The 22,753-nt window shown below is 42.4% G+C and overlaps 1 long non-coding RNA gene across 2 annotated transcripts in view; it reads left to right on the plus strand.

The window, feature by feature from the left end:
• Positions 1-22,753, plus strand: part of LOC119851834 — a 55,321-nt gene that overhangs the window by 18,285 nt on the left and 14,283 nt on the right. Inside the window, exon 1 of one of the 2 annotated variants that reach the window (XR_006278652.1) lies at positions 2,552-2,608. The exons of the other annotated variant lie outside the window; for it this stretch is intronic. This is a non-coding gene — a long non-coding RNA (uncharacterized LOC119851834). Of the gene's footprint in view, positions 1-2,551; positions 2,609-22,753 lie in introns of those variants that run through there. 2 annotated transcript variants of the gene reach the window in all.

The raw sequence follows: 22,753 nt of genomic DNA on the forward strand, positions 1-22,753 counted from the left end.
AACCACGATTTGAGGACTTCAATAGCTCAGACATAGGTGAGGTTTTTCTTAGGAGTGGGTGGGTGAGATTCTGTGGCCTGCACTGTGCAGGAGGTCAGACTAGATGATCAGAATGGTCCCTTCTCACCTTAGTATCTATGAATCTATGAAAACTCTCCCTGTAGATACTCTTTTCCCAGAATAAGAGTGCTTTTTTTTCCAGTTTAGTTTATACTGACACAAGTGAAGAGTGTCCACATGGGAGTTTTACTGGCATAGCTATGCTGGTAATTTTCTCTGTGTGTACAAGTCCTGAGTTTAAATGGTGTTTCACTGGCAGACGAGCCTGCTGAGCTACAAGGGATTCCTAAGATCTTAATCAGTTCATTAGAAAGGGTTTTACCACTAAAATCAGCATAATGAATCTTATGCTTTTCATCCCAGAAAAATCTCAAGCTGCAGACGCTCATCTACTAGTGATAGGAAGCCACTTCTGTGGGGGAAACACAGCAGCTGTTTGATATCAGCCTGGACCATAGCTGTATGGCTCAGTGGACAGGGTACTAGAATGGGACTCAAGAGAACTAGTTGCTATTACTGGCTCTTCCACTCATCTTTTTTTTGATCGTGGGCAAATCGCTTCACCCCTCAGTTTCTCCTCCCACTCTTTGTCTGGCTTGTCTATTGAGATAGCCCTTGCCCTGAGGAGCTTACAATCTCTTACTACGTGCTTGCACAGTGCCTTGTTCAATGGCTAAATCTTGGTTTGTTTCATTTGCAGTTTTCATACCCAATATGAATAGTTAGGGCATTGGCCAGTGCTCAGGACTCTATCGCCAGATGTGCCAGAGCAGCTGCTAGCACACCTGGGGCAAACGAGGGGGCATAAGTGGATTTAGGCCACCTTTGTGTCTCTGGTCTCATCCTAGGAGTGCCAGGGTCTACACTGCAGATAGTTACTCCAGCAGCCAAGATCACCAGAGCCCATCATGCTAGAGCCTGTGCTGAACCATCCCCTAATGTAGTGGTGAGGTGTAAGTGGTGAAAGGATAGCTACAACAGGAAATCCTGTACTGCTACAGTGGTATACGGGGGGGCAGATGAAGGACTGAGGTTCTGGGCTACAGTCTATAACATTATGGGAATAATATTTTTTTAAATCCCAACCCAAAACACTTGTATTTAGAGGTGGCAGGGCATTGGATTTTCTGTTTCATAGGAAATTCCATGATTTCTAAATGATTTCCATTCCAAAAATGAACAAAACCAAAAAAACCTCAACATTTCCCCTGGAAAAAAATCTTTTTGGTTTGATTGAAATGTTTCATTTTGATAAAATGGAAGCGTTTCATTCTGATTTTGACTTTTTTTTTATTTTATATTATGTTAAATAAAATATCATTTTTAAAAAATTGAAAGGAAAAGTCATTTCAAAATGGAAAATTGAAAAGTTCTGTTCCATTTTTTAAAAATGAAATTTGATTGAAATTGACATTTCTGTGAAACATTGGACTTTCAGCTAATTGGCATTTTCCAGTGGAAAAAAATGTCCTGTTGGAAAATTTCCAGGCAGCTCTACTTGTATTATTTGATGTTTCCAGAACATCAAGTGATGCCTATTGATACTTTCACTTATGAAATATCATATGAGAGAGAATGTCTGTTTACAGGAAATGTATTATTTTTTTACATCTGTTTTATGGCTCCTTCTGACCATTCCTCTTGATTAGTTCTAGCTCAAGGTCTCAGTTCCACTGCTGTAAGACATTTGCAATATTTACTTTTGAGAGTTCAAACTATTCTACAGATAATCAGGTCGTACCCTTTGTAGGTTACCGGTGTCAAGAGCTCTCCCTGTTGGATATATTTAACTTGAACATTGCTTACTAGGAAGTAGAGCTGGTTGGGAATTTTTTGACAAAATATTTTATGGTTGGAAAATGCTGATTCATGAAAACCAAAACTTTCTGCAGAATTCTTCTGTATCTGTTTTGATGGGAATTTTTCTTAGATCCAGGATGGAATTTCTGGTCATAGAGAAAAACACCCCCCAAAATAGCCCAGTGGTGAAGGCATTCCCTAAGATGTGAGAGACCGAGGTTACAAAACATGGGGTGTCCCTTTGCCAAACCTGAATCAGGCAGAGTAGAGACTTGAACCTGTATCATCTATAGCAGTGCCTGATCCACTGGGTAATGGGCTTTTCTAGGAGCACTCACTTGCTTTCTCTCTCTGTGTAATTGGGTGGCTTGTGCCTTAACAGCTGGAGGACTGGGGCTAGCTAACCATGATTACAGAATGAGCCCCACCTGAGAGGAATCAAGTGATTCCAGCATGGAGGATGTGGGGGCATTCAGGAAACTGTGGTTATGCCTGCAGAGAGTAAGAAGGCTTCTCCAGGTCCTTGAGTCAGCAGAGGGGAACATACCAGCAGGCAAGGCTTGTGCAGGACAAACTCCAGGTTGGGGGAGCTGGGAGGCAGAAAAACAGACCCTCAGGGAGGAGAGACTGTGCCCAGCTGGGGGAGTTTGCATTCTGTTTTGAAAGACTTTGTGTTATTTTGGATTATCAGGAGAAAGACGCTGAATTGGGTTTGGGGCAGTGACCTGAGGACCGAGTAAAGTGGAGAGTAGGTGAAGAATGCTTGATTTCCTTTGGATAGTGTGCTGTTTGTTTAAGAAAGGGAAAACAGAAGCAGGATGCTGTGGAGTCACCCCTGTGAAAATTTGTTAAAGAGCTCAGGTTTATCCTGGGGAAAATATATGAAAAGCTTGAAATTTTTTGCAGGAGAAACCGTTTCCCACCCAACTCTAGGAATAGTGTAGGAAGCACATTCTTGGTGCAAAATATATCCATTGCTCTCAGAGATAATGTTTATAACTTGTGATTTGTATATATGGAAATAGCCCCAAATCTAGGATGTGATATTTCTTATGGTGATTTAGGATGACTATAGAAAGTCATTAGCGTTCATGCTATCCTGAATGCTATAACCTTGTCATTTTGTTAAATGTGCCCTCTGTAATCCATTGGCCTTTCAGTGGACCAGACAGTCAGTGTTTGCAAACATTAGGCCATGCTGAGGACTAAGCCCTTGCTTAGGGCCTGAACCAGCATGGCTGTAAGTTGCAGAGCAGCCTGAGCTCTCCCTGGCTTTATGGGGTGATGAAGGCATTGAACATCTTGCTTAAGTGCTCAGCATCTTGCAGGATGATGCCTAGGGTGTGCAAAGAATGGAGAGGTGCATGCTGCCCCAAATGGGGGCAGGGAGGGGTGAGTTTGCCCTGTCCCTCTCTGCAGTGGAGCTGGCTGGGTGTGCACGACAGTGTATGTTGTGTGTCCTGAAGAGCATTGGAGGAAGGTACATTCCCCTGGCATGTTAGGGAGTGCCAAGAGGCACAGTGGTGCTCCTGCTAGTGTTAGTCCTGCTCTGTATCGGCCTTACTGAGGGCTGAACCCTAATGGCACAACCTGGCACTCACCTACTGTAGTGCTGGGGCCATGTTTGCATCTAAAAAGGCAGACCGCAATTGGGTCGCATCTTCAGCTGGTGTAATTCACTGGTGCTTCATTGACTTTAATGGTGGTGCCCCAGTTTACACCAGCTGAGGATATGGTGGTGTAATCATGGTGACCGATACAGCAAAGAGACCACTGTTCTCTCTAAGCTGTGTGCGTGTGCGTGCGAAACACCACATGCACAAAAATTTGCACAAAGCACAATAATTTGCACAGAAGAAATTTTTTGTGCACACAATTTGCGTTCCCTGTCAAAAATTAGAGGGAACATTGAATGGGACACTCTGTTTTTCACAAACTGCTCTGCATTGGCTACTGTGCCCAGTTCATCATATACTCTGTGTGGCCCTCATGTATTTCTCATGCTGCTATTTTTCTCCATAAGGTTCCTTTTTTCAGTGCAATCCTGTACATCTGATCCTTCTACTAAAATCTGTTGTTCTGTTTGGCTTACTAAGCAGCTGATCTGACAAAGCAAAAGCAAATATTACTATAGGGAATTTGAGTCTGGGTAATGTGTTAATCTTAATGACTGTGTCTCTGCCTAATAAGGCAATGACAGATTTTTTTACACCAGCTTAAATCTTCCACTGTAGCACTGAGAATAGGTGTTATATGCACAAACGTGAATGGCAGTGAGGCTATGGGAATGGACAGAGAGTCATGAGCTGGGTTTTTTCCCAGCTTTACTACTGACCGGGCATGCTGCTTCACTTCTCTGTTCTCCCTCCCATTCTTTGTCAGTCTTCTATGTTTAGAATGTAAACTCTGTGGGTATGTCTACACTGGAGTTGGAAGGTGTAACTTTCAGCTTGAGCAGACGTACCCACACTAGTTCTGAACCAGCTAGTGTGCTAGATATAGAAGCATAACTGCTACAACGTGAGTGGCAGAATGAGCTAGCCTCCGCAGGTACGATCCCATCCAAGACCCTACGTACGAACTCAAGTGGCTAGCCCCTCCCACCGCTCATACAGCCATGGCTAAACTTCTATTTTTAGCATGCTAGCTTGATCAGAGTTGGCTTGGGTATGTCTGTTTGAACTGGAAATTACACCTTCCAGTGTAGACATACCCAAATTGTGTGTTATGCTGTGCTTAGCACACTGGGGCCTTGATCTTTGTTGTGCCCCTTAGGCATGACCATAATACAAATAATACATATTGTGGGTATCCCTCAAATTGGTTGCCACCCATCTCCCTATATTTTTCCTTTGTGCTCTTTGTAAAGAGTTATTTATATAGAGGGGAACCAAAGAGCCTGCATAAATATTCTGATTTGACATAATGAATTAAGTAGCCAGAATGAGCCCACAAATATCAATAATCATAAATTCTGATGCTGATTCCTCAGGAGAGGGAATAAAAGCTAAGAGAGCATTGCAATGCAAAGTACTTTCCTCTCTATACACTTCTTTTTTTCCTGTGATGCTATCTGAGGTCCTAAAAACTATGCTGTAAATGATCACTGCATCAGATAGTAATGGTGGGTGAGCTTTTCCTAGAAAACATGAATGGGGATGATGCATGTCCTTTAATCATTATAGCACGGGGAGTTATAATCGAGCAAATAAATTGTTCTCCCAGATTTATTTTTGTACCACTATGAACACAGAAGCCCATTCCATATAAATAAATGCCTTTTTGCTCTCCATCAGTCTATTAAATCTGGATGGCTATAATGCTTTGTGTAATGCAGAAGGCTAAATAGTCTCCTTGGCTCAACAGTGGCTTTATGCCCATATACAAATGCCACTTGGTCTATAGCTGGTAAGTGTGGGAGTAATTTAGCTGATATTACTGCCATTATCTTGGCCAAGATTTTAGCATCTCTGCTTATTAATGAAATAAGCTAGTAAGAAAAGCATAACAATTGATCTTTTCATAACAATTGATCAAAATTGTTTGGGTACAATTTTACATTATAAGCTTCTCATCATGATGAGAGCAGTTTCATTACTGAAACTGTCTCTAAACATTTCTAATAAAGAAGCTGCCAGTTTTCCCTGAGATAAGATGTGGTAGATGCTTAGTGTTTTATGCTTGATCCTGCGTTCCTTGAAGTCAGTGATGGAGCGCCCATTGAACCCGGTGGGGCAAGATCAGGCCCTTAGGCCTTTTATATTGCTCTCCACTTTGTTCAAGCTTATGACTTTGTTTAAAAATTACCATGGACATTTTTCAATTAAAAAATCTAAAACAAAGGTATAGTACAAATCCATATTCTCTCTCCCAACAATTGGCTAGGAGTTGGCCAAAAATAGATTAATTTTGATTTTTTTAAATGAAAAAAATTCAAAACAAAATAAAATGATCTTTCATTCTAGTTTTTGAGAACAGTCCTCCTCAGCACAGGGGGCTGGACTAAAGGATCTCTCGAGTTTCCTTCCAGGCCTACATTTCTATGATTCTGTGAAAGAAAAATGGAAATCTTGCTTCATTTTGGATAACAAGAAAAGGCAGAGAAAGTGGGAGGAAAAAATGAAAAAAATTTTCTTTCTTTCTTTACAATTTCCCCACCCCTTATTTTCCAGTGGAGGAAAGGGAGGGAGGTGGGGTGAAAAAGGAAAGAAAGCTGAACTGGAGGAGCAAAAACTCCCAAACCCAACACTTCTGTGTTTTTGAAAATTGAAATGAAACAAGAGATTTCCTTTTTGGTTTGAATTTTTTCATTGAAAAATCTACAAAAGGATCTCTCAAAAATGGGTGACTGAGCAACAAAATGGCAGCTGAAATTCAATGTTGATAAATGCAAAGTAATGTACATTGGAAAACATAATCCCAACTATACGTATAAAATGATGGGATCTAAATTAGTTGTTACCACTCAAGAAAGATCTTGGAGTCATTGTGGATAGTTCTCTGAAAACATCCACTCAATGTGCAGCAGCAGTCAAAAAAAGCAAACGGGATGCTGGGAATAATTAAGGAAGGGATAGATAATAGGACAGAAAATATCATGTTGCCTCTATATAAATCAATGGTATGCCCACATCTTGAATACTGTATGCAGAGGTGGTTCCCCATCTCAAAAAAGATATATTGAGATTGGAAACGGTTCAGAAAAGGGCAACAAAAATATTAGTGGTATGGAACAGCTTCCATTTGAGGAGAGATTGGGACTTTTTAGCTTGGAAAAGAGATGACTAACAGGATATGATAGAGGTCTATAAAATCATGACAGGTGTGGAGAAGGTAAATAGGGAAGAGTTATTTACTCCTTCTCATAACACAAGAACTAGGGGTCACTAAATGAAATTAATAGGCAGCAAGTTTAAAACAAACAAATGGAAATATTTGTTCACAAAATGCACAGTCAACCTGTGGAACTCCTTGCCAGAGGATGTTGTGAAGGCCGAGACTATAACAGGGTTCAAAAAAGAACTAGATAAGTTCATGGAGGATAGGTCCATCAATGGCTGTTAGCCAGGATGGGCAGGGATGATGTCTCTAGCCTCTGTTTGCCAGAAGCTGGGAATGGGTGATATGTGATGGATCACTTGATGATTACCTGTTCTGTTCATTCCCTCTGGAGCACCTGGCATTGGCCACTGTCAGAGGACAAAAAGAAAAGGAGTACTTGTGGCACCTTAGAGACTAATAAATCTATCTGAGCATAAGCTTTTGTGAGCTACAGCTCACTTCATTGGATGCATTCAGTGAAAAATACAGTGGGGAGATTTATATACACAGAGAACATGAAACAATGGGTGTTACCATACACACTGTAACGAGAGTGATCAGGTAAGGTGAGCTATTACCAGCAGGAGAGCGGGGGTGGGGGGAACCTTTTGTAGTGATAATCAAGGTGGGCCATTTCCAGCAGTTGACAAGAACGTCTGAGGAACAGCAGGGGGTGGGGGGAATAAACATGGGGAAATAGTTTTACTTTGTGTAATGACCCGTCCACTCCCAGTCTTTATTCAAGCCTAAGTTAATTGTATCTAATTTGCAAATCAATTCCAATTCAGCAGTCTCTCGTTGGAGTCTGGTTTTGAAGTTTTTTTGTTGAAGAATTACAACTTTTACGTCTGTAATCGAGTAACCAAAGAGAATGAAGTGTTCTCTGACTGGTTTTTGAATGTTATAATTCTTGACGTCTAACTTGTGTCCATTTATTCTTTTACATAGAGACTGTCCAGTTTGGCCATGGACAAGGGCAGAGGGGCATTGCTGGCACATGATGGCATATAATCACATTGGTAGATGCGCAGGTGAATGAGCCTCTGATAGTGTGGCTGATGTGATTAGGCCCTATGATGGTGTCCCCTGAATAGATATGTGGACACAGTTGGCTACGGGCTTTGTTGTAAGGATAGGTTCCTGGGTTAGTGGTTCTGTTGTGTGGTTGCTGGTGAGTATTTGCTTCAGGTTGGGGGGCTGTCTGTAAGCAAGGACTGGCCTGTCTCCCAAGATCTGTGAGAGTGATGGGTCATCCTTCAGGATAGGTTTTAGATCCTTGATGATGCGTTGGAGAGGTTTTAGTTGGGGGCTGAAGGTGATGGCTAATGGCGTTCTGTTATTTTCTTGGTTGGGCCTGTCCTGTAGTAGGTGACTTCTGGGTACTCTTCTGGCTCTGACAATCTGTTTCTTCACTTCAGCAGGTGGGTATTGTAGTTGTAGGAATGCTTGATAGAGACAAACACCTACAAGATCTCTGTCTGAGGGGTGGAGCAAATGCAGTTGTATCGTAGAGCTTGGCTGTAGACAATGGATCATGTGGTGTGGTCTGGATGAAAGCTGGAGGCATGTAGGTAGGCATAGCGGTCAGTAGGTTTCCGGTATAGGGTGGTGTTTATGTGACCATCGCTTATTAGCACCGTAGTGTTCAGGAAGTGGATCTCTTGTGTGGACTGGTCCAGGCTGAGGTTGATGGTGGGATGGAAATTGTTGAAATCATGGTGGAATTCCTCAAGGGCTTCTTTTCCATGTTCCAGATGATGAAGATGTCATCAATGTAGCGCAAGTAGAGTAGGGGCATTAGGGGACGAGAGCTGAGGAAGCGTTGTTCTAAGTCAGCCATAAAAATGTTGCCCTACTGTGGGGCCATGCGGGTACCCATCGTAGTGCCGCTGATTTGAAGGTATACATTGTCCCCAAATGTGAAATAGTTATGGGTGAGGACAAAGTCACAAAGTTCAACCACCAGGTTTGCTGTGACTTTATCGGGGATACTGTTCCTGACGGCTTGTAGTCCATCTTTGTGTGGAATGTTGGTGTAGAGGGCTTCTACATCCATAGTGGCTAGGATGGTGTTTTCAGGAAGATCACCAACGGACTGTACTTTCCTCAGGAAGTCAGTGGTTTCTCAAAGGTAGCTGGGAGTGCTGGTAGCGTACGGCCCGAGGAGGGAGTCTACATAGCCAGACAATCCTGCTGTCAGGGTGCCAACGCCTGAGATGATGGGGTGTCCAGGATTTCCAGGTTTATGGATCTTGGGTAGCAGATAGAATACGCCTGGTCGGGGTTCCAGGAGTGTGTCTGTGCAGAATTGTTCTTGTGCTTTTTCAGGGAGTTTCTTGAGCAAATGCTGTAGTTTCTTTTGGTAACCCTCAGTGGGATCAGAAGGTAATGGCTTGTAGAAAGTGGTTTTGGAGAGCTGCCTAGCAGCCTCTTGTTCATATTCCGACTTATTCATGATGACGATAGCACCTCCTTTGTGAGTCTTTTTGATTATGAAGTCAGAGTTGTTTCTGATGCTGTGGATGGCATTGTGTTCTGTGCGGCTGAGGTTGTGGGGCAAGTGATGCTGCTTTTCCACAATTTCAGCCCGTGAAAGCACTCTATGTAGAAATCCAGAATACTGAGCTAGATGGACCTTTGATCTGACTCAGTATTGCCGTTCTTATATTCACTAGTGGAACTGAAAGTACTATTTGGCCAGTGCATGCATAACTCTACGTGTAGGTAGACATGTACACCAAGGTATAAACATTTCATGTACTTGTTTATTTATTTGTATTATGATACTATAGGCTCCAGTCAAGATTGGGGTGCCATTGTGTGAGGCACTGTACAAATGCAGAATAAGAGGGTCTCTGCCCTATAGAGCTTACAGTCTAAATAGGACAAAGAGTGGGAGGGTAAACGGAGGTACAGAGAGGAGAAATGAATGTGCCAAGGTTACACAGTAGGCTAGTGGCATTATTGCGACTAAATCTACATCTGATATAATTCCTTTATCCTATCCATTGGACCACAGTCTCTCATAGATAAAGCTCTGTATCTAAGTGCACCTGCTATGTTAATAATCACAGTGCCCAATAACAATGTCTACCGGATGGGGGCGCTGTGGACAGGGGGCAACAGAGTGTTCATGTTGGCAGTACTATTAAGGGCTTGAATCTAACCCCGGATCTGTACTGTAAACACTCATGTATTTCCAATGGGAAACTCCACATCCAGCATTATTGCAGGATCGCACCCAAAGCTTGTCAATGGCTTTTCTCTCTTATTTTATGTATCTTTGAAGCTATGTAGGCACCACTTACAATGCAAAAGTGGGGCCATCCTCTGACTTCTCAGGATGGGAGGGAGCCCTAACCAACCACACAATTATAACTTAGGAGACAATAGCTGTATGGAAGTTGAAGTCCTCAGTGCAGGAATGATCAGATATAAGTTATTCCAGAAATTTAACTCTTTTTGAGGTAGGGAAGAAGGTCCTTGACAGATTTTTTTTCATAAAAATCATGACTGTAACCACTTGCAGAGGACTGGATGGAAGCCACTTAGAGTGTTTCACTTTTGCCCTGATGTAAATTTGAATCCATATTTTCACTAGATAGAAACACATTAATCCTTGAGACTGCACCACCCAGTGTTATGGATTCTAATTTATCACTCGCGTATCTTAAGCAATGTTTGAGAGCAATGTGTTTTTTTTTTTAAAATTATTTATTTAGAGAAGAATTCAAATGTATTTTTCAAATTATAAATGTCAGGCTTGACATATCTGCTAGAGCCATAAATCACAGCTGTTTCATTTACAAATTATTCGGAAGGCTGAAGGCTCAAAGTATTTAATTTCTCCAAATCACCCTGGGTAGTTTATCATCATGTATAATGTACTTTTTATTCCTAGCAACTCTTCCTGTGTTCTGGGTTCTGTAGTCAATGTAAATCTAGGAATGGCCAACTTACATGGAACTAGTCAGTAGCAATTACTTTCAATAAAGATATCTAAGGGCTGGATCTGATTTTGTGGCTACTGTTGTAAATTGTGAGCAACATCTCTCTGGCCACTCAGTAAAAGACTTAAGGGTGACAATTCTGCAACAGAAAAGCTTCAATAACAGACTCCAACGAGAAACTGCTGAGCTTGAATTAATATGCAAACTAGATACCATTAACTTGGGTTTGAATAGAGACTGGGAGTGGCTGGGTCATTACACATATTGATTCTATTTCCACATGCTAAGTATCCTCACACCTTCTTGTCAACTGTCTTAATGGACCATCTTGGTTATCACTACAGAAGTTTTTTCTCTTGCTGATAATAGCTCATCTTAATTAATTAGCCTCTTACAGTTTGTATGGCAAATTCCACCTTCTCTGTATATGTGTGTGTGTGTGTGTGTGTGTATATCTATCTATCTATCTATCTATCTATCTATCTATAATCTTCTTACTATATTCAGTGCATCCGATGAAGTGGGCTGTAGCCCACGAAAGCTTATGCTCTAATAAATTTGTTAGTCTCTAAGGTGCCACAAGTACTCCTGGTTTTGTTTGTCTTGTTTTGTTTTGTTTTTTTTTTTTTGGCAGATACAGACTAACACGGCTGCTACTCTGAAATCTCAAGTTTACAGAGTTGCACCAGTGGTAAAAATAGTGAGAAATCAGAATCAGACTTCCAATATTTAAGATTAAACACACCTTCTGTAAAAGAGAGAGAGCAAATCTGGTTATCTTCTTTCCAGGCAGAGCCAGCTCTAGGCACCAGCAGGTGCTTGGGGCAGCACGTTTCTAGGGGAGCCATTCCGCCTGCAGCCATGCCACCCCTAGAAATGTGCCCCCGCTCCCCTAGCTTGCCTCCGCCCGCTCCCCTGAGCATGCCGCCACCGCTCTGCTTCTTCATCCCCTCCCTCCCAGGCTTGCCATGAGCGAAACAGCCGTTTCGCATAGCAAGCCTGGGAGGGAAGGGGAGAAGCTGAGCAGTGGTGCGCTTGGGGGAGGTGGTGGTGGTAGAGTGGAGGCGAGCTGGGGCGGGGAGCAGTTTCTCTACTCCTCCCCCCACTCACCTTCACTCTGCCTGCTCCCCTGAACGCGCTGCCTCTCCCTCGCCTGAGAGGGAGGGGGGAGAAGCGGAGCGGTGGCATGTTCAGGGGAGCAGGCAAAGCGGAGGTGAGCTAGGGTGGGGGAGTCGCAGGAAGCAATGGGGGGGGGGGGGAATGCGGCATGCCCGGGGGAGGGGCCGGGCCTGGGGATTTGGGGAAGGAGTTGGGAAGGGGCGGGGTTGGGGCAGACCTGGGGACGGGGGGCACGAAAAAAAATCAGGGGCGGCCAAACATTTTTTTGCTTGGGGTGGCAAAAATCCGAGAGCCGGCCCCGTTTCCAGGAGGCAGCTGCTTTGATTGGTATCACTGCCTCATGGGCAGGATGGATGGATAACATGAACATGCAGAAAGAGGCTGCTGTTATGTGAAGAGGAGCGCCACCATTTTGAAAGTAGAGGCGCTGGTCTCCAGGGAGCTGTAGGCTGCAGTTAACACTAGGCTCTGGTTGCTGCTATGGTAAGCATTAAGAGTTATGCAGTGATAAATACAAGGTCCCCCAGCCTTAAAAAGATCACCACACTATGTGGTAATATGGCAGAGCAGGTTGACTTTATGGCGTTGATATATTCAGACATATATATATATATATATATATATATATGTCCATTTGGTAGAATTAGTTCATTTAGAACCTGCTCACGCTCTGCCCGGGGAGCTCACATTATGATTGTGTGAACAGTCTTCAACAAAATGGTCTCCACAGATGATCAGCAGTGCTTGTCATTTTATTTGTTGTCTGTATTACACTTGTGCCTACGGATCCAATTGTTCTAGGCACCGTAAAATGAGATAAGAGTCTGAGCTCACAATTTGGGATATGTCAAGATGCAACTGGAGAAAGAAACAGACGAGGGTACGGTGGGAGGACAGGGTAATCATGAAATAATGTGTAAAGCTCCTGTTTTTCTTCTGGCTGAACTGCCATGGTGTACCATGGGAGTTCGTGACCGTGGTGGATCGTGGGAGATCAGACTATTGAGAAAAATGGGGGCATGAGACACCCATACTACAATTCCTATGAGGCACAAGGACAGCTTAGGCAGAGACATTTCAAAGTCAAGCCAAGATGAAACCAAATGTTTTGATTTGGTTCAACAAACACACAAGAAACAATTTAACATTTCTATGACAACATTTTAAACCTTTTTGTTCCTCAGACAGTTTCGATATTTCAACTTTTCCTTCCAATTCGGGAAGGAAACAAACGTCAAAAATTGTCAAAAAAAAAAATGTCAAAATGTCAAAAATTGGAATTTCCATTGTCTGTGAAATTCCTATTTTTGACCACCTCTTACTTGTAATGTGCAAAGTGATTTCACTTTTAGAGCTACTGTATTACATCTGAGTGGTAACCTCACACTAGTTAAATGAAAGCTTCTCATCACATGTAGGAAGAGAATAAGGTTATCTGTATAATTCTCAAATAATAATGATACAGATGAAATAGATTCAATGGTTACTTTTAAAAGGATTCCCTCCCCCCCTCCCCCAAAAAAAGTCATATTGAAGGATATTTTTATACATAAGGCAGGCAAAAAGAAAAGGAAGGTAATTAGAAAAAGAAAATGGTGAAAGCTGGGGCTTTGGACCAGTTATACGTGTCCAGACCATCTATACAAGCAGTGATGCAATGGATATTGCCGGTTATAAAGTCCCATTGGAAGTCAACCTATTAATAATAAACTATATTTATAATTTGCATTACAGTAATGCCTTAAAGCCCCACTAATGGATTTGGACCCCATTGTGCTAGGCACTGTACAAACACATAACAAACAATGGTTTCTGCCCACAAAAGCTTATAATCTAAATAGTGGGCAAATCTGTGCTCCTAAGTCTCACTTAGTTGCTTCTGAAAAAGTAAATGTTTGTTTAACCCAAAACACAGCATTTTATTTTGATTTTGAACTTTCAAAATTACCTCCTTTTTTTAATTAAAAAGGGAAATAAAAGCAGTCATTTTGAATTGAAAAGTCAACACATTTCATTTGAAAAATTCCAAGACAAAAATGTTCCAACTTTTTTGGAATTAAAAATATTTAAAAAAAAAAAATTAAAAAAACCCCATGAATTTGTAAAATGTTTTTTAACCTGAATATATATTTTTTCATTCAAAAAGTTTTCCTCAGAAAATGTCACCCAGCTCTACTCTCTAGGCACTTTTGAAAATCCAAACTCAACCACTGGATAGTTTAAAAGTTTGAGTGGGTCTGCAAATACCTTTCCTTCCTCATCTGAGAAGGCAGGTAGCTAACATTTGTAGATATGCCCAAGATGTGTCTGCAGGGAAAAGAACTGCAGAGGAATGTGATTTTAAAAAATGACTAGGTTTATTTTGACAAATCCATCTGTTTGAGTTTCTAAGGACAGACATAGCAGCAGTAACAGTAGTGATCTAGGCACATTACGTGGTGGTGACATTTTTCTCTGGGAATACAAGGTGGTGATCTGGCAGCTTTGCCATCTCTTGCATTCCTAGCTCTCTAGGTCAGTAGAACAAAGAGCTTGTGTGATGTAGTCAGAAAGCAAAGTCTTCAGTGATCAGCTGCAGGTTTAATGAGAATGTGCAATGAATTAATGCCTGCTCCGGTGAGAAAGAGATCACATGGAATTCCAATGCTCCAGAGCTGTGGGCCTAATGCTATTAATACAGGGCTTTCTTCCACCCTGATTCCTATGCCTAGAACAATCTTCATAACCTTGTGTGCCATGCTGCTACCTTTTCTTTTAAATCCTCCTTCTGCAAGACTTTCAGCTGCTGGTTTACAGGACACCCAATGGGAAATGAGTGTCAAAATCTCTTTGGCAGCTATGAAAACCTCTGCTTAAATGCTCACTTTTTATTAAACAATCCCCAAAGCACTTACGTTGTCCATTAATAGATCTTAAAGTCAGAAGGAACCATTGGCACATCTAATCTGACCTCCTGTGTATCACAGGCCACAGAGTTTCACTCGGTGACGCCTGCATTGAGTCCAGTAACTTGTCTTTGACTAAAGGAGTACTTGTGGCACTTTAGAGACTAACAAATTTATTTGAGCATAAGATTTCGTGAGCTATAGCTCACTTCACTGGATGCATTCGGTGGAAAATACAGTGGGGAGATTTATATACACACACACACACAGAGAACATGAAACAATGGGTTTTATCGTACACACTGTAAGGAGAATGATCACTTCAGATGAGCTATTACCAGCTGGGGGGAGGACAGGGAGAGGAAAACATTTTATGGTGATAATCAAGGTGGGCCATTTCCAGCAGTTAACAAGATCATCTGAGGAACAGTGTGGGGTGAGGTAGGGGTGGAGAAATAACATGGGGAAATAGTTTTACTTTGTGTAATGACCCATCCACTCCCAGTCTCTATTCAAGCCTAAGTTAATTGTATCCAGTTTGCAAATTGATTCCAATTCAGCAGTCTCACTGGAGTCTGTTTTTGAAGTTTTTTTGTTGTTGAAGGATAGCCACTCTCAGGTCTGTAATCGAGTGACCGAAGAGATTGAAGTGTTCTCCGACTGGTTTTTGAATGTTATAATTCTTGACGTCTGATTTGTTCAAGAAACTCCCTGAAAAAGCACAAGAACAAATCCGCACAGACACACCCCTGGAACCCCAACCTGGGGTATTCTATCTGCTACCCAAGATCCATAAACCTAGAAATCCTGGATGCCCCATCTGCTGTCAAGGTGCCAATGCCTGAGATGGATTGTCTGGCTATGTAGACTTCCTCCTCAGGCCCTACATTACCAGCACTCCCAGCTATCTTCGAGACACCACTGACTTCCTGAGGAAACTACAATCCATTGGTGATCTTCCTAAAAACACCATCCTAGCCACTATGGATGTAGAAGCCCTCTACACCAACATTCCACACAAAGATGGACTACAAGCCATCAGGAACAGTATCCCTGATAATGTCACGGCTAACCTGGTGGCTGAACTTTGTGTCTTTGTCCTCGCCCATAATTATTTCTCATTTGGGGACAATATATACCTTCAAATCAGTGGCACTACGATGGGTACCCGCATGGCCCCACAGTAGGCCAACATTTTTATGGCTGACTTAGAACAACGCTTCCTCTGCTCTCGTCCCCTAATGCCCCTACTCTACTTGCGCTACATTGATGACATCTTCATCATCTGGACCCATGGAAAAGAAGCCCTTGAGGAATTCCACCATGATTTCAACAATTTCCATCCCACCATCAACCTCAGCCTGGACCAGTCCACACAAGAGATCCACTTCCTGGACACTACAGTGCTAATAAGCGATGGTCACATAAACACCACCCTATATCGCAAACCTACTGACCACTATTCCTACCTACATGCCTCCAGCTTTCATCCAGACCACACCACACGATCCATTGTCTACAGCCAAGCTCTACGGTACAACCGCATTTGCTCCAACCCCTCAGACAGACAAATGCGTACAAGATCTCTGTCAAGCATTCTTACAACTATAATACTCACCTGCTGAAGTGAAGAAACAGATTGACAGAGCCAGAAGAGTACCCAGAAGTCACCTACTACAGGACAGGCCCAACAAAGAAAATAACAGAACGCCACTAGCCATCACCTTCAGCCCCCAACTAAAACCTCTCCAACGCATCATCAAGGATCTACAAGCTATCCTGAAGGATGACCCATCACTCTCACAGATCTTGGGAGACAGGCCAGTCCTTGCTTACAGACAGCCCCCCAACCTGAAGCAAATACTCACCAGCAACCACACACCACACAACAGAACCACTAACTCAGGAACCTATCCTTGCAACAAAGCCTGTTGTCAACTGTGTCTACATATCTATTCAGGGGACACCATCACAGGGCCTAATCACATCAGCCACACTATCAGAGGCTCGTTCACCTGCGCATCTACCAATGTGATATATGCCATCATGTGCCAGCAATGCCCCTCTGCCATGTACATTGGTCAAACTAGACAGTCTCTACGTAAAAGAATGAATGGACACAAATCAGACGTCAAGAATTATAACATTCAAAAACCAGTCGGAGAACACTTCAATCTCTCTGGTCACTCGATTACAGACCTGAGAGTGGCTATCCTTCAACAACAAAAAAACTTCAAAACAGACTCCAGTGAGACTGCTGAATTGGAATCAATTTGCAAACTGGATACAATTAACTTAGGCTTGAATAGAGACTGGGAGTGGATGGGTCATTGCACAAAGTAAAACTATTTCTCCCCCCCCCCCTCCACCACCACACCCCCCACTTTTCCTCAGACGTTCTTGTTAACTGCTGGAAATGGCCCATCTTGATTATCACCATAAAAGGTTTTCTTCCTCCCCCACCCCCTCCTGCTGGTAATAGCTCATCTTAAGTGATCACTCTCCTTACAGTGTGTTATAAAACCCATTGTTTCATGTTCTTTGTGTGTGTATATAAATCTCCCCACTGTATTTTCCACCGAATGCATCCGATGAAGTGAGCTGTAGCTCACGAAAGCTTATGCTCAAATAAATTTGTTAGTCTCTAAGGTGCCACAAGTACTCCTTTTCTTTTTGCGAATACAGACTAACACGGCTGCTACTCTGAAACCTTGTATTTAACTAAAGTACATCTTCCAGAAAGACATTTGAACCTTAATTTGCAGAGATGTAGAATCTACCACTTCCCTAGGTAGTTTGTTCCTCTTATTAAAAAATTATGCCTTATTTCTCGTTTGAATTTGTCTGGTTTTACCTTCCAGCCATTGGATCTTATTATACCTGTCTCCATAGGTTAAATACCCCTTTAGTATCCTTTTTTTTTTCCCCCCAGGAAGGTATTTATACACCATAATTACCTCTTGATCTTCTTTTTACGAGCTTAACAAATTGAGATCCTTCAGTGTCTCAATGTAAGGCATTTTCTCCAGCTCTCAAATCATTTTTGTGACTCTTCTCTATATCCTTTCCAATTTTTCAGCATCCTTTTTACAATGTGGACCCCAGAACAGTATGTAGTATTCCAGGATCAACCTCACAAATTCTGTGTACATAAGCAAAACCACTTCCCCATCCTGCTGCATCACTCAGCAAAATCTTGATTATTCATTCAGCTGTCAACTCCTCTTTATTATTGTTACATATTTATATTCTGCTTGTGCCTAAAAGCTCCATTTGGGGTTTTGCTATATGAGCATACAGAGGAGCAGGGGTGGGTGCTTGGGGTCAGTTGGGACAGGAAGTAGGGGGCGGTTGGATGGGGCAGAGGTTCTGGGGGAGGTGGTGGTCACAGGATGGGGAACACGTGGGGTTGGATAGGTGTGGAAGTCCTGGGGGTCCTGTCAGGGGGTGGGGGTGTGGATAGGGGTCGGGGCAGTCAGGGGACCGGGAGCAGGGGGGGTTAGATAGGTCAGGAGTTCTGAGGGGGGCAGTCGAGGGGTGGGACAGATGGGGGCGGGGGCCAAGCTATTTGGTGAGGCACAGCCTTCCCTATCCGGCCCTCCATAGAGTTTTGGAACCCCAATGTGGCCCTCAGGCCAAAAAGTTTGCCCATCCCTGCATTAGAGCCATACTCTGCCCTCCTTGGGTCAGGAGTAAGATCTTTCAGAGCCAGGCAAAGCATTCACATCAAATCTATTTTGTGAATTTAGCTCCTTTTCCTCTTTGCCTATTATCCACAAGCAGTGTTGGATTTCTGTGTATTTGTCTGCCATTTTAGAATTTGTTTGTTGCATATTTTGCACAAGAAAATTTCAGTCCATGGGTTGCTCACAGGCTATTTGCTTTGACTTTGTCTTTCACTATTTGTTGTAGTTAGGGCTGTTTAGGAATTTTTTGACAAACCCTTTTGATAGTGAAAAATTCTGATTCATTAAAATCCAAACCGTTCATGAAATGGGGTCGGTTTTGATGAATCTCCTGACTGAAAAAAGTTATTTGGGAAGGTGGGGGAAAACAAAGGTTAAAAATTGTCAATCTCCCTTTCACTGTTTTCTAGACAAAAATTTTATTTATTTATTTTTTACGTTTTGAGTTGAAATGTTAGCAAATGTGGATTAAAGGTTAAAGAAAATTGAAAATACAAGTGAAACATTTCAAAATTTTTGATTTAATATTTTGATTGACCTCATCAAAAACTTTTTGGAGGTTTGGTTTGTGAAAGTTTAAGATTTCAATTTTTTGTCCTGATTCAGGGCATGCAAATTTTTCAATAGCTCTAAACTTGTTTGCAAACCGTTTCCTGCCCAGCTCTAGTCATAGAGTTTGATAATCTAAATGATCTGCTGTTATTCCTGCTCTTTGATTGGATGATAACTTTTATAAACAGAAGGAAAATGAAAAAGATTTTAAGATGGCTATGTGAACCTGTCCATGATTATATATTGGATTTTTAAATTTCTGTAGAAGAAAATGAAAACATTTATGGCAATGTTCACAGAAAAAGAATAGAAAGGGTTATGAAGACTGCAGAAGTGAATTCACAGTTTATATTCCATTTCTACCATTTTTATGAGAGTAAAAAAAAAAATCTAGAAAATAGTCAAACAAATAGAGTATTTGCAATCCCCCCCATCCCCCCCTGCGTATTCTTCCAGCTCCAGTATATCTCTTTGTTGCGTAGACGACTGAGCTGAATGTCAGAGCGGTAAGTATCAGAGTAGCAGCCGTGTTAGTCTGTATTCGCAAAAAGAAAAGGAGTACTTGTGACACCTTAGAGACTAACAAATTTATTTGAGCATAAGCTTTCGTGAGCTACAGCTCACTTCATCAGATGCATTCGGTGGAAAATACAGTGGGGAGATTTATATACATAGAAAACATGAAACAATGGGTATTACCATACACACTGTAACGAGAGTGATCACTTAAGGTGAACTATTACCAGCAGGAGAGCCGGGGGGGGGAACCTTTTGTAGTGATAATCAAGGTGGGCCTTTCTAGGAAACCTACTGATGGCTATTCCTACCTACAGGCCTCCAGCTTTCATCCAGACCACACCACACAATCCATTGTCTACAGCCAAGCTCTACGATACAACCGCATTTGCTCCAACCCCTCAGACAAATACGTACAAGATCTGTCAAGCATTCTTACAACTGTAATACTCACCTGCTGAAGTGAAGAAACAGATTTGACAGAGCCAGAAGAGTATCCAGAAGTCACCTACTACAGGACAGGCCCAACAAAGAAAATAACAGAACGCCACTAGCCATCACCTTCAGCCCCCAACTAAAACTTCTCAAATGCATTATCAAGGATCTACAACCTATCCTGAAGGACGACCCATCACTCTCACAGATCTTGGGAGACAGGCCAGTCCTTGCTTACAGACAGCCCCCCAACCTGAAGCAAATACTCACCAGCAACCACACAACAGATCCACTAACTCAGGAATCTATCCTTGCAACTAAGCCTGTTGTCAACTGTGTCTACATATCTATTCAGGGGACACCATCATAGGGCCTAATCACATCAGCCACGCTTTCAGAGGCTCATTCACCTGCACATCTACCAATGTGATATATGCCATCATGTGCCAGCAATGCCCCTTTGCCATATACATTGGTCAAACTGGACAGTCTCTATGTAAAAGAATAAATGGACACAAATCAGACATCAAGAATTATAACAGTCAAAAACCAGTCGGAGAACACTTCAATCACTTTGGTCACTCGATTACAGACCTAAAAATTGCAATTCTTCAACAACAAAAAATGTCAAAAACAGATTCCAACGAGAGACTGCTGAATTGGAATTAATTTGCAAAGTGGATACAATTAATTTAGGCTTGAATAGAGACTGAGAGTGGATGGGTCATTACACAAAGTAAAACTATTTCCCCATGTTATTTCTCCCCCCCCCCACCTCACCCCCCACTGTTCCTCACAGGTTCTTGTCAACTGCTGGAAATGGCCCACCTTGATTATCACTACAAAAGGTCGTCCCCTCCCCCCCCCGCTCTCCTTCTGGTATTAGCTCACCCTAAGTGATCACTCTCGTTACAGTTTTCAGAGTAGCACTCGTGTTAATCTGTATTCACAAAAAGAAAAGTACTCCTTTTCTCGTTACAGCGTGTATGGTAACACCCATTGTTTCATGTTCTCTATGTATATAAATCTCCCCACTGTATTTTCCACTGAATGCGTCCGATGAAGTGAGCTGTAGCTCATGAAAGCTTATGCTCAAATAAATTTGTTAGTCTCTAAGGTGCCACAAGTATTCCTTTTCTTAGAGCGGTAAGTGGATTTTGTAGTTAAGACACTGGGACTCCAGAAATCTGTGGTCACTTCCTGCCCTGCCACAGACTATGTGATGTTGGGCAAATCGCTTATCAGTTCCCTATCTGTAAAATGGGGATAATAGCACTTTCTTTCTCCCACCCACTATTTGTCTATTTAGATTGTAAATTCTTGGGGCAGGGACTTTCCTGACATCACCCTACTTAAAACAATAGGGCCCTGACCTGAGCTGGAGCCTCAGGTGCTGCCATAATATGTATAATAATAACAAAGAGCAACGGATTATTATTATTATTTCATAACCCAATAGGGGTTTTTACTTCACTACAAAGACAAGGCCTCTAAAATGTACGTTCCTAGTCTGAAATGGGTTCCTTCACCCTCAGGGGCATAGCCTCCAACATAAATCAAAGTCACTTAAGTAAAGCTCAAAATGTCAACTTGACCAGAATCAAAGTCAAACAGATGCAGCACAGGGGGCATTGCCCCCTTTTTGTTTCTGAACTGCTCTCTACTTGGAACTGGAAAGGAGTGCCTCGCTCTGTGACAATGTGTTTGTTGCTCTTTCAAGCTTTTTTTTAGTCAATGTTATCTCTCACAAATGAACCCTTTCTAAGTTCAAAGGACGATTCTTTGAAATTCTGTGAAGTCAGATCACCTTATCAGTGCACTCCCATTCTAGAAGCTCTCCTATGCTTTCCTTGTAAAAGCTGAGCATGCAGCTTTGGTGTGTTTGATTTATTTTACTGTCTTGCCAGGCCTGAGCTGGCAGGCCGGTACAATAAAAGAGGATGGTGGCAGAGTATTTCCTGCTTCTCTTTGCTCTTTTTCCAGTTAATGTACCTTTTGAGAATGTCCCCGTCAGAAAACTGTTCACTTGCAAATATTTACTCCCCTTCTGACTGTCAGTTGAACCCAAAGAACAAGTTTTTAACAGTGGAGGATGAACTGGCCAAAGGACATTGTCCATTATCAGTATGCGTATGTGTGCTCAGAGGAGACAGGACGTTGCAATGATTTACCACCTATATCTGGCAACCTTAGTACAAATGTCCCATTTAAAACCCATTTGGAAACTGAACTCCACTTTTCCCTTTCCTCAAGAAGTGTTGGATTTTCCTCTCCTCATTCATCCAAAGTCAGCACCATTCCTGCCTGCACTATGGAAGTTTGGTAGAGATTGGTTCTCACCTCAGGCTGGCTCCCAGTGGGAGGATTAGAGAGAGCACAAAATAATCATCTGTAACATAGACCCTCCTCACCCCTAAGCTAATTGTATTTTATGATTATTTGGCTCTAGAGAAAGGGGAGGAAAGGCTAAGCAAAGCCGGGGATGTTTGGGTTCTTATTTGGGTTTGGCAGAACATCAAAGAGCGTAGGAAAATTCATACTGAAAGAATCCATGTTGAAACCTAAGCCTCAGGCGAAGTGCTCCTTTGTGCTGGGGTTCCCAACCTCCGTATCAGGATTTGGAAGCCTCCTGTCTAGAATCAGAGTGCTTCCATCACCCTCCCTCTCAGATGTTCCCACCTATTTAGACATCCACAGCAGAGTACAAGTGCTCTTTGCCTGACCACCTCTGTACTTGTCCCAAAGATCCTTGTCATTGAGTCCAAGCTCCTCCTAACCCATCTGCTTTCTAACCTGCAGGTTCACTTACAGTCCAGGTGGGTCGGCAGCAAGATTTATGTCCAGTTAAAGCCCTAGCATGGGACTACAGACTGAGACCATGTCTACAGTGCGGTTGAAGGTGCGATTCACAGCTCATGGAGGCATCTCT

This window comes from Dermochelys coriacea, chromosome 2 (genome assembly GCF_009764565.3).
Source record: "Dermochelys coriacea isolate rDerCor1 chromosome 2, rDerCor1.pri.v4, whole genome shotgun sequence".
Taxonomy (NCBI): domain Eukaryota; kingdom Metazoa; phylum Chordata; order Testudines; family Dermochelyidae; genus Dermochelys; species Dermochelys coriacea.